The sequence below is a fragment of the Palaemon carinicauda genome, chromosome 21, assembly GCF_036898095.1.
Source record: "Palaemon carinicauda isolate YSFRI2023 chromosome 21, ASM3689809v2, whole genome shotgun sequence".
Classification (NCBI taxonomy): Eukaryota; Metazoa; Arthropoda; class Malacostraca; order Decapoda; family Palaemonidae; genus Palaemon; species Palaemon carinicauda.
In genome coordinates, this window is record NC_090745.1 from 120,597,133 (window position 1) to 120,607,786 (window position 10,654).

The 10,654-nt window shown below is 36.2% G+C and overlaps 1 protein-coding gene and 1 long non-coding RNA gene across 2 annotated transcripts in view; one reads left to right on the plus strand and one right to left on the minus strand.

Moving 5' to 3' along the window:
• LOC137615443 (uncharacterized) overlaps nucleotides 1-10,654 on the minus strand; it is a 148,701-nt gene that overhangs the window by 8,011 nt on the left and 130,036 nt on the right. The window lies entirely within an intron of this gene.
• The window catches only part of LOC137614768 (uncharacterized), a 19,836-nt gene continuing 9,213 nt past the window's right edge, over nucleotides 32-10,654 (plus strand). The window contains exon 1 of the long non-coding RNA XR_011039153.1: nucleotides 32-736. This is a non-coding gene — a long non-coding RNA (uncharacterized lncRNA). The remainder of the gene's footprint in view (nucleotides 737-10,654) is intronic.

The window sequence follows — 10,654 nt, forward strand, 5'->3', positions numbered from 1 at the left end:
CCCGCCAAAACACATATGAGGGGGAAGTCCGGACTAAAGGTGTGGTGGTTCTCAGAGGCGAAGACTGTTCTGGAATAGTTAGTCCTCTATCTCGGCCTCCCCTTTTTTTAAAAAAGGGATTTTTCCAACTCGCAGTGATAAGAGAAAACCAAGTCCTAGCGAGGGATTGATCCAGTTCGAACGTATCGTCGTGCGGCCTTTGTACCAATATCCTTTGATGTGACGTAAATAAGCAAACCATCTCTGCAAGGTTCATCTTGCCAGAAGAGATCTCCTTCCCCCTAACCTCATCCTCCTACTCCTCCTCCTCCTCAAAGGGAGTGATTTAGAAGTCGCCCCCTCCTCTCCCTTACACAAACGCTCGTATATGATGTGTTGTGATCTAAAGGCTTTATCTATGCGTCATTTCTTATTTTGGCATCGCTCTAGAAGCCAATGAAACAAATGATAATATAACAGTGATAGAGAAATGAAAGAAAATTATTAAAGAAATTAGAATAAATTGAAATAGAAAATCTCACGAGTGGTAGGCGAAGGCCACAGAACCAGACGGCGACAAGAAGCCCTAGATCCATGTGGGATTCAAGGACCGACGCCGTCACAGTCATTCCTAAACCCTGATAGGCCTCGTGTGTGTCTGTGTGTCTGTCTGTGTGTTTTTTTTATACTAGTGAAGGGAAATAGACAATTTGTTCTACCTCCAAGTCGTCCCTTCGGCCTAGGTCTTGACGTAAATGTAAGTTCATATTTCAGAAATTATTTTTTTATTATTATTATTCTTTAGTATCTGCTGCTCAGAAAAAAAATCTTTAAAATATCAAATGATCACTCAAAAATAGTTAAGTATTTAGGATAATTATTAAATCCTTATAAGTAAAAATGTGATAGAATTATTACCCAAAATGGATAAGTAAAAGACGATTTTAGTAAAAATGAAATCGTAGTACAAGTTAACTTATACATACACTTATATTTGTATACACATATTTTCCAGCATGAAATGAATGAACAAAGGCATGCAATTGCTTGTGTCTTTATCTGACTATACCCTAGACCAAGTGTAGGACTACAGTACAGTAGGCCTACATTTATGCGTGGCCAGACTAGTAATGGAGTTCTTGAAGAGGAACGAATCCTGCCATCTCCTACCAAAACTCTCTCTCTCTCTCTCTCTCTCTCTCTCTCTCTCTCTCTCTCTCTCTCTCTCTCTCTCTCTCTCTCTCTCATATGAAAATAATCATTATGATAATGACAAGTCTCACAATGTGGACGAGACGACCCAGTGTATCTGCCACTCCCGAGTATGACGTCATGTGTCTTGTTTCCTCCCGGCTAGGATCTAACGCAGCTTGCAATCACGCTCTCTCTCTCTCTCTCTCTCTCTCTCTCTCTCTCTCTCTCTCTCTCTCTCTCTCTCTTCCAGTGTTGCTCTCTTTCCGCTTCCTTAACCTTTTAGTGAATTTGGAAATTAGTTTAAACTTTTTTTTTCTTTTATTATATTGGGTTTTCAATCATATTTTAATCACATCAATACAAATAAAATCTGAATATCAAAATTTGAATATATATATATATATATATATATATATATATATATATATATATATATATATATATATATATATATATATAAATTTCGTCTCAATATTTTGATCATGGGTCTAATCATAACAATCTGAAAATTACTATAATGAAGATTAATAATTCTGGTAAAACACTAAAGATTCTATGCAATCATCCAAAAATGATGGACACGACTGACCAAACTAGGGCGTAGCCACTCTGACGGCTAGGGGCGGGGGAGGGGGGGGGGTTACATAGGGGTCCTACTTAGCTCGTGCCTCGCTTCTAGAGCCACTACGTTTTATTTTTATTGTTTATTTTTATTTTCGTGAACTGGTTAATTTTATATTCACCTTTAGGAATTAATCACATAAGTGCTCTGTGACATTTAAATTGATAAAATAAAGATTTAAACAGCAGGATATGAATAACATGCGCCTACTTGCATTTGTAATCCTATTGTATTATATACTCTTGATCAGGATATGAATAACATACGCCTATTTGCATTTGTAGGCCTATTATATTATTCCTTATCAGTTTATGCCTAAGATGCTTTTTTTTTTATCTATACTTAATCTGTATTGAGAAGCATTGTGTATTTTCATCTATATAAAGAAAATACACGTACATATGATTATACACATTTGTAGCAAGGTGGTTTACAAACTTTTCATTTCTTTTTCGTTACTTGAAATTAACAGATAAAAATAACTAGCTTGAAAATCCTCTAACGAAATATCTGATATTATCATCATTATCATCATCCGTGACTAGTTTATATATATATATATATATATATATATATATATATATATATATATATATATATATGTGTGTAAATATCTATATATATAATATATATATGGATATATATATATATATATATATATACATATATGTATATATGTATATATATGGGTGTGTGTATGTAGATATATTACCTAAATATATATATATATATATATATATATATATATATATATATATATATATACATATATATATATATATATATATATGTGTGTGTATGTATATTCAAATAAGCCATATATATTTTTGATACATTAATGTCTGGATTCCCTTAACGACCTCGGGATCAGAGCCCCAGGCGAAATCACACAAAGACAAGAGCTTGTGTCCGGCCGGGAATCGAACCCTGGTCGGCAAGCTTGTATAGACAGTGACTAAACCACTTGGCCACGAAGAAAGAGAATCCAGACATTAATGTATCAAAAATATATATGGCTTATTTGAATATGAAAAACACGTCTAAATGTGCAAAATTTATCATATATATATATATATATATATATATATATATATATATATATATATAATTGCTTGTATTTACAAGCAAAATTTATTTCGAGCACAGAGAGAGAGAGAGAGAGAGTTCCCTCCTACAGATGAGATGAGTCTCTTACCCTTATTACTACAGCAATTATACCCAAAAATAAGTTCAGTTCTTTGGCATTTCAGATTAGATTCCATCTTGGGTAAACACATCAATAAAATAAACTTTATGACAGATTATTAATATTATTATTATTATTATTATTATTATTATTATTATTATTATTATTATTATTATTATTATTCTTTTCACTAGTGTAGTTGACATTACGAAGATACTGCACGATATATTATAAAAAAATTTAATATTTGCATAACTTGAAATAATTAAAAGTTCAATGATGAATAAATGGATTCTGGTTAAAAAAAAAATGTCCTGTATAGCAGTGCCATAGCCTCTCTACCATGGTTTTCCACTGTCTTTGGTTAGAGTTCTCTTGCTTGAGGGTACACTCGGGCACACTATTCTATCTTATTTCTCTTCCTCTTATTTTGTTTAAGTTTTTATAGTTTATATAGGAAATATTTATTTCCCTGCTGTTACTTTTCTTGAATTATTTTATTTTTCCTCGTTTCCTTTCCTCACTGAGCTATTTTCCATGCTGGAGCCCCAGAGCTTATAGCATCCTGCTCTTCCAGCTAAAGTTGTAGATTAGCAAGTAATAATAATAATAACAATAATAATAATAATAATAATAATAATAATAATAAACATTTTGAGTTTATGAATATAACAAGGGCTTTTGCGATCTGTCTTAAATTTCCTATGTACAAGAATCCCTAGATTTTGGTCATGAAATTCATTCAATACTCAAGTTTCGCCTTTGACATTGTTCATAAAACCATTGTTTTCCTCTTGTTGATGTTGCATTTATAACTAAAGTCCATTTCTTTTAGCGATGCATATTTGCACCGACTCGCAGCGGTGCCCTTTTAGCTCGGAAAAGTTTCCTGATCGCTAATTGGTTGGACAAGATAATTCTAACCAATCAGCGATCCGGAAACTTTTCCGAGCTAAAAGAGCACCACCGCGAGTCGGTGCAAATATGCATCGCTAAAAGAAATGGACTATAGAGGGGCACTCGGTAGAGCGCAGACCTCCGTCGCAGCAGCTTTATTTCTCAACCTTTTGCTCGACCTTAACCTTTGACCTTAACATGTAATGATTGGCGTGGATTTTCATACACTCAATTGTAAACCAAGTTTGAAGTCTCTGTGACAACGATGTCCAAACTTATTGCTGATTACGTGAATTTGATATTTTGCTTGACCGTGACCTTGACCTTTGATCTTCCAAAATGTAATCATTTCCAGCTTTTTACATAACAGTTAATCCCTGCAAGTTTCTTTACTCTACGAATAAAATTGTGGTCAGGAAGCTGTTCACAAACAAACACACACACACACAAACAAACAAGGACGAAAACAACCTCCTTCCAATAATAATAATAATAATAATAATAATAATAACAATAATAATAATAATAATAATAATATGAATTTAAACGTAAAAATATGTGATTTGTTTAACAATTTATCGATAGATTTGTGAAAATATGGCTCTGAAATATTTGAATTGAAATACACGAAGACACACAAACAGGGGCGAAAACATACCCTCCTTCCAACTTCGTTGGCGGGGGTAATTATTGTATCACAAGCAATGCTTGTGATCACTAGAAGTCACAAGAGCGACGAAAGGAATGTAAACTGAAATTTCTCAAGCAAATTGAAAATTGCAACGAATGTTTTTACGTTAAAGAGACTGACGTTAGTCTTTCCTCGTAGTTTATATATGATACATCAACTTTAACGTTATTGTTGATCTTTGGGTATTTTATATTAACTATTCATTATATATTTAGTTCCTTATTTCTTTTTTTTTCTGGGCTAATATTCCCTGTCGGAGCCATTGCGCTTATGGCAGCCTGCTTTTCCAACCAGGGTTGTAGCTCAGCAACTAATTAATACTCACACACATACATACACACACACACATATATATATATATATATATATATATATATATATATATATATATATATATATATATATATATATGAATAAGGACATTGCCCGAGGCCTTTTGTCCTGCAATGGAATAAAAACGGCTACATTTGCTGTTGTTTTTAATATATATATATATATATATATATATATATATATATATATATATATATATATGTGTGTGTGTGTGTGTGTGTGTGTGTGTGTGTGCGCATGCGCATCTTGGTCCTGAAAGCAATCTTGTTATTCATCAAGATGTTTTTCTCCCCCTCTCTCTCTCTCTCTCTCTCTCTCTCTCTCTCTCTCTCTCTCTCTCTCTCTCTCTGTATTGATCCATTGACCTATGATTCCAGAATCCCTTAACATAGATCCAGTTATTCTGATCCTCCTTGACATGCAGATCTCCCAAAGCTAATTTCAACTTGATTGCCTTTTTTATGAGAGGTTCAATGTGACAGTATAACAGAGCTTTTATTCCCTTCCTAATCTTAAGGGTTGCTGTGGCCTGATTGGTAACGTCTCTGCCTGGTGTTTGCCAGTCGGGGGTTCGAGTCCCGCTCAGACTCGTTGGTGCCATTAGTGTCTGTAACCTTACCATCCTTGTGAGCTAAGGTTGGGGGGTTTGGGGGGAGCCTATAGGTCTATCTGCTGAGTCATCAGCAGCCACTGCCTTGCCCTCACTGGTCCTAGCTTGGGTGGAGAGGAGGCTTGGGCGCTGATCATATAATATATGGTCAGTCTCTAGGGCATTGTCCTGATTGCTAGGGCAATGTCACTATGTGGTAACGTTCCTGACTGGTGATCGCCAGACTACGATTCGAGTCCTGCTCAAACTCGTTAGTTCCTTGGGTCGCTGCAACCTAGCCATCCTTGTGAGCTAAGGATGCGGGGTTTTGGGGAGCCTATATATCTTATCTGCGGAGTCATCAGCAGCCATTGTCTAGCTCCCCTTGGTTCTAGCTTGCGTGGAGAGGTGTATTAGGCGCTGATCATATGTTTATATGGTTAGTCTCTAGGGCATTGTCCTGCTAGATAGGGCAATGTCACTGTCTCTGCCATTCATGAGCGGTCTGTTAAACCTTTAAAACATTCAAAAGTTAAACAGATTCGACCGTGTTCATCTTGGTTTTCGTTGTAAAATTTTATTTTCTAGTTTAGTGTTTGTTTCTTAACGTCTTTTATAGAACTGGTTTCTTTCCTGACTATAATTGCAGATGGAATTGCAATAAGTGTGGTTTCCCTCTTTCAAGAGAGAAGAGTTGCTACTTAGGTATTCAATGAGTCATTATTAAATCTGTAAACATTACTAACAATAGCTATAAGTAATTTCGTTAAACCAGTCATGTTATATGCTGGCTTATTTTGTTTTATTCCTAAAAAAAAACTATTTTTTTTCATATATTTTAGGTTTTTTCCATCTCCAAGAAGAAAATTAGTTTTGGCTATACCTTATGAATGTTAATTTTTCAGACCTTGATCAAAATTTAAAAGATAAACATGGACATCAAAACAATAGACTGTATACCACAAAATCATTTCATTAATAACACTGGAAAATTTTTGCTTTTTAAGCTTTGAAGTTCATTCATAACAAATGTGGATATCTATACCGAGTCTTTAGTTTCCTTGTTCGATGTAAAATATGTAGCACGTGGTCTCCCTGTAACAGCACATTATTCTAGGAATTACAGATTCTACGAAAATGAGCTGTTATTTATATATCTCTCGTTCATTCGTCCTTTCCCATTATTCATATTTTCATTTCTTCCTAATTAGAACATACTATTATCAATTGGCATAATTGTGTGTTGTCTATTTATCAAAGTACCTACTCCAATTTTGTGGGTAGCCGATATAAAAAAGGAGACTTTCTTCTCACCCAAGCCATTACATAGTCCCTCCTTCCTTACCCTAGCCAGTACATATTCCCACAGTTCTTACCCTAGCCAATACATATTCCTTCATTTCTTACCATAGCCACTAGATATTCCCCCATTTCTCACTCTAGTCACTACATATTCCCTCATTTCTTACCCTAGCCACTATATATTCCTCCATTTCTCACCCAAGCCAATACATATTCCCCCATTTCTTACCCTAGCCACTACATATTCCTTCATTTCTTACCATAGCCACTAGATATTCCCCCATTTCTTACCCTAGCCACTACATATTCCTTCATTTCTTACCATAGCCACTAGATATTCCCCCATTTCTCACCCTAGCCACTACATATTCCTTCATTTCTTACCATAGCCACTAGATATTCCCCCATTTCTTACCCTAGCCACTACATATTCCTTCATTTCTTACCATAGCCACTAGATATTCCCCCATTTCTCACCCTAGCCACTACATATTCCTTCATTTCTTACCATAGCCACTAGATATTCCCCCATTTCTTACCCTAGCCACTACATATTCCTTCATTTCTTACCATAGCCACTAGATATTCCCCCATTTCTTACCCTAGCCACTACATATTCCTTCATTTCTTACCATAGCCACTAGATATTCCCCCATTTCTTACCCTAGCCACTACATATTCCTTCATTTCTTACCATAGCCACTAGATATTCCCCCATTTCTCACCCTAGCCACTACATATTCCTTCATTTCTTACCATAGCCACTAGATATTCCCCCATTTCTTACCCTAGCCACTACATATTCCTTCATTTCTTACCATAGCCACTAGATATTCCCCCATTTCTCACCCTAGCCACTACATATTCCTTCATTTCTTACCATAGCCACTAGATATTCCCCCATTTCTCACCCTAGCCACTACATATTCCTTCATTTCTTACCATAGCCACTAGATATTCCCCCATTTCTCACCCTAGCCACTACATATTCCTTCATTTCTTACCATAGCCACTAGATATTCCCCCATTTCTCACCCTAGCCACTACATATTCCTTCATTTCTTACCATAGCCACTAGATATTCCCCCATTTCTCACCCTAGCCACTACATATTCCTTCATTTCTTACCATAGCCACTAGATATTCCCCCATTTCTCACTCTAGTCACTACATATTCCCTCATTTCTTACCCTAGCCACTATATATTCCTCCATTTCTCACCCAAGCCAATACATATTCCCCCATTTCTTACCCTAGCCACTACATATTCCTTCATTTCTTACCATAGCCACTAGATATTCCCCCATTTCTTACCCTAGCCACTACATATTCCTTCATTTCTTACCATAGCCACTAGATATTCCCCCATTTCTCACCCTAGCCACTACATATTCCTTCATTTCTTACCATAGCCACTAGATATTCCCCCATTTCTTACCCTAGCCACTACATATTCCTTCATTTCTTACCATAGCCACTAGATATTCCCCCATTTCTCACCCTAGCCACTACATATTCCTTCATTTCTTACCATAGCCACTAGATATTCCCCCATTTCTCACCCTAGCCACTACATATTCCTTCATTTCTTACCATAGCCACTAGATATTCCCCCATTTCTTACCCTAGCCACTACATATTCCTTCATTTCTTACCATAGCCACTAGATATTCCACAAATTCTCCCCCTAGCCACTTCATATTCCCCCATTTCTCACCCTAGTCACTACATATTCCCCCATTTCTTACCCTAGCCACTAGATATTCCCCCATTTCTCACCCTAGTCACTACGTATTCCGCCGTTTCTCACCCTATAGCCACTACATTGTGACGGCGCCGAGTAAGGTTGTGAACTCAAAGGCAGGTTGGAAACGACTGAGTTCACAACCTTACTCGGCGCCGTCTCAGTCGTTTCCAACCTGCCTTTGAGTTCACAACCTTACTCAGCGCCGTCACAACATAGTCCCCCATTGCTCATCCTAGCCACTACATATTCCCCCATTTCTCACCCAAGCCAATACATATTCCCCCATTACTCATCCTAGCCACTACATATTCTCCCACCCTAGCCACTACATAGTCCTCCATGTCTCACCCTGCCATTACAAAGTCCCCCATTTCTCACCCAAGCCTCACCCTAGCCACTACATATTCTCCCCAAATTCTCACCCTAGCCACTACATAGTCCTCCATGTCTCACCCTGCCATTACAAAGCCCCACATTTCTCACCCTAGCCATTCTTCTTATACGGCAGCTTTAACTCTTACTCACTCAAAAATTTATCACCTATGCCATACATTCTCGATACCGTCTACATTGTCTCTGTACCGGTGCTATCTTACGCTTTTCTAGAATAATGTAACCCACATACAACATTTTCCCTAGACTTCCAAAATTCTTATATAAGTACTTTATTTATACTCAATCCACATAGTTATTTACTGGTGTATTATCCTTTCTGTTAGTCAAAATATCTTAAACCTTCCCTGTTTATGCCCTTCTAATTTCTAAAATAACATTCACCTTCATAAAACAAAATACTCATTACCCTTATCTAATCATTCAGAACTTTTCCCTCACCCAGACATACCTTACAAAGCCAGGCCAGTAAATCAAAATCACACTTATTCTTTTCCCTTCGTCTTTCTAATATACTCAATAGTCACTTTCACAAGCATTCTCAGCCATATCGGCGTCAATGACCTTAGATGTCAGGTTGCCAGAAAACTTTAAGTCAATCAATCAATCAGCCATATAATAACCATTTAAAATGAGATGAGTCTCTCCCTATCACAACAAAACCTTTATTGGTAAAGGTAGCTTTTAAAGCTAGTTATACAAAGGGTGATTTACTTTATTACCTTTAACCATCAAAAGGATAATGACAGAAAGGAATCTTATATTTGCCAGTGATTACAATAAACCCCAAAAGATATAACTATATTGTATACTCAATTTTTTTTAATGAGGCGCATTTGCACTGACTCGCAGCGGTGCTCTTTTAGTTCCGAAAAGTTTCCTGCTATCTGATTGGTTCGGATTATCTTGTCCAACTAATCAGCGATCAGGATACTTTTCCGAGCTAAAAGGACACCCTTGTGAGTCGGTGCAAATCTGCCTCACTAAAGAGAATTGACTATAGTTTTATCTACTGACCACCAGAGAAGTAGAACTCCTGCCTTTACCTCTGAGTCCGGATGTAAGCAAAAGACCACACCCAAAATCTCAGCAAGATTTCTCAGTGAAGGTCATACTGTCTTTTGCTGTACAGTAATTAGGAGCAGTGAACCATAATGTGCTCAACTGACACTAACCCTTTATAATGAGCACGTAATGGTGCACTAATCCTACCTAAAACACTATAGAGTGCCTATAAATATATTGTTTATATTGGTACCCTAAAACACTCTAGAGTACCTATAGATATATTGTTTATATTGGTACTCTAAAACACTCTAGAGTACCTATAGAAATATTGTTTATATTGGGACCCTAAAACACTCTAGAGTACCTATAGATATATTGTTTATATTGGTACCCTAAAACACTCTAGAGTACCTACAGATATATTGTTTATATTGGTACCCTAAAACACTCTAGAGTACCTATAGATATATTGTTTATATTGGTACTCTAAAACACTCTAGACTACCTATAGATATATTGTTTATATTGGTACCCTAAAACACTCTAGAGTGCCTATAAATATATTGTTTATATAGGTACCCTAAAACACTCTAGAGTACATATAGATATATTGTTTATATTGGTACCCTAAAACACTCTAGAGTACCTATAGATATATTGTTTATATTGGTACTCTAAAACACTCTAGACTACCTATAGATATATTGTTTATA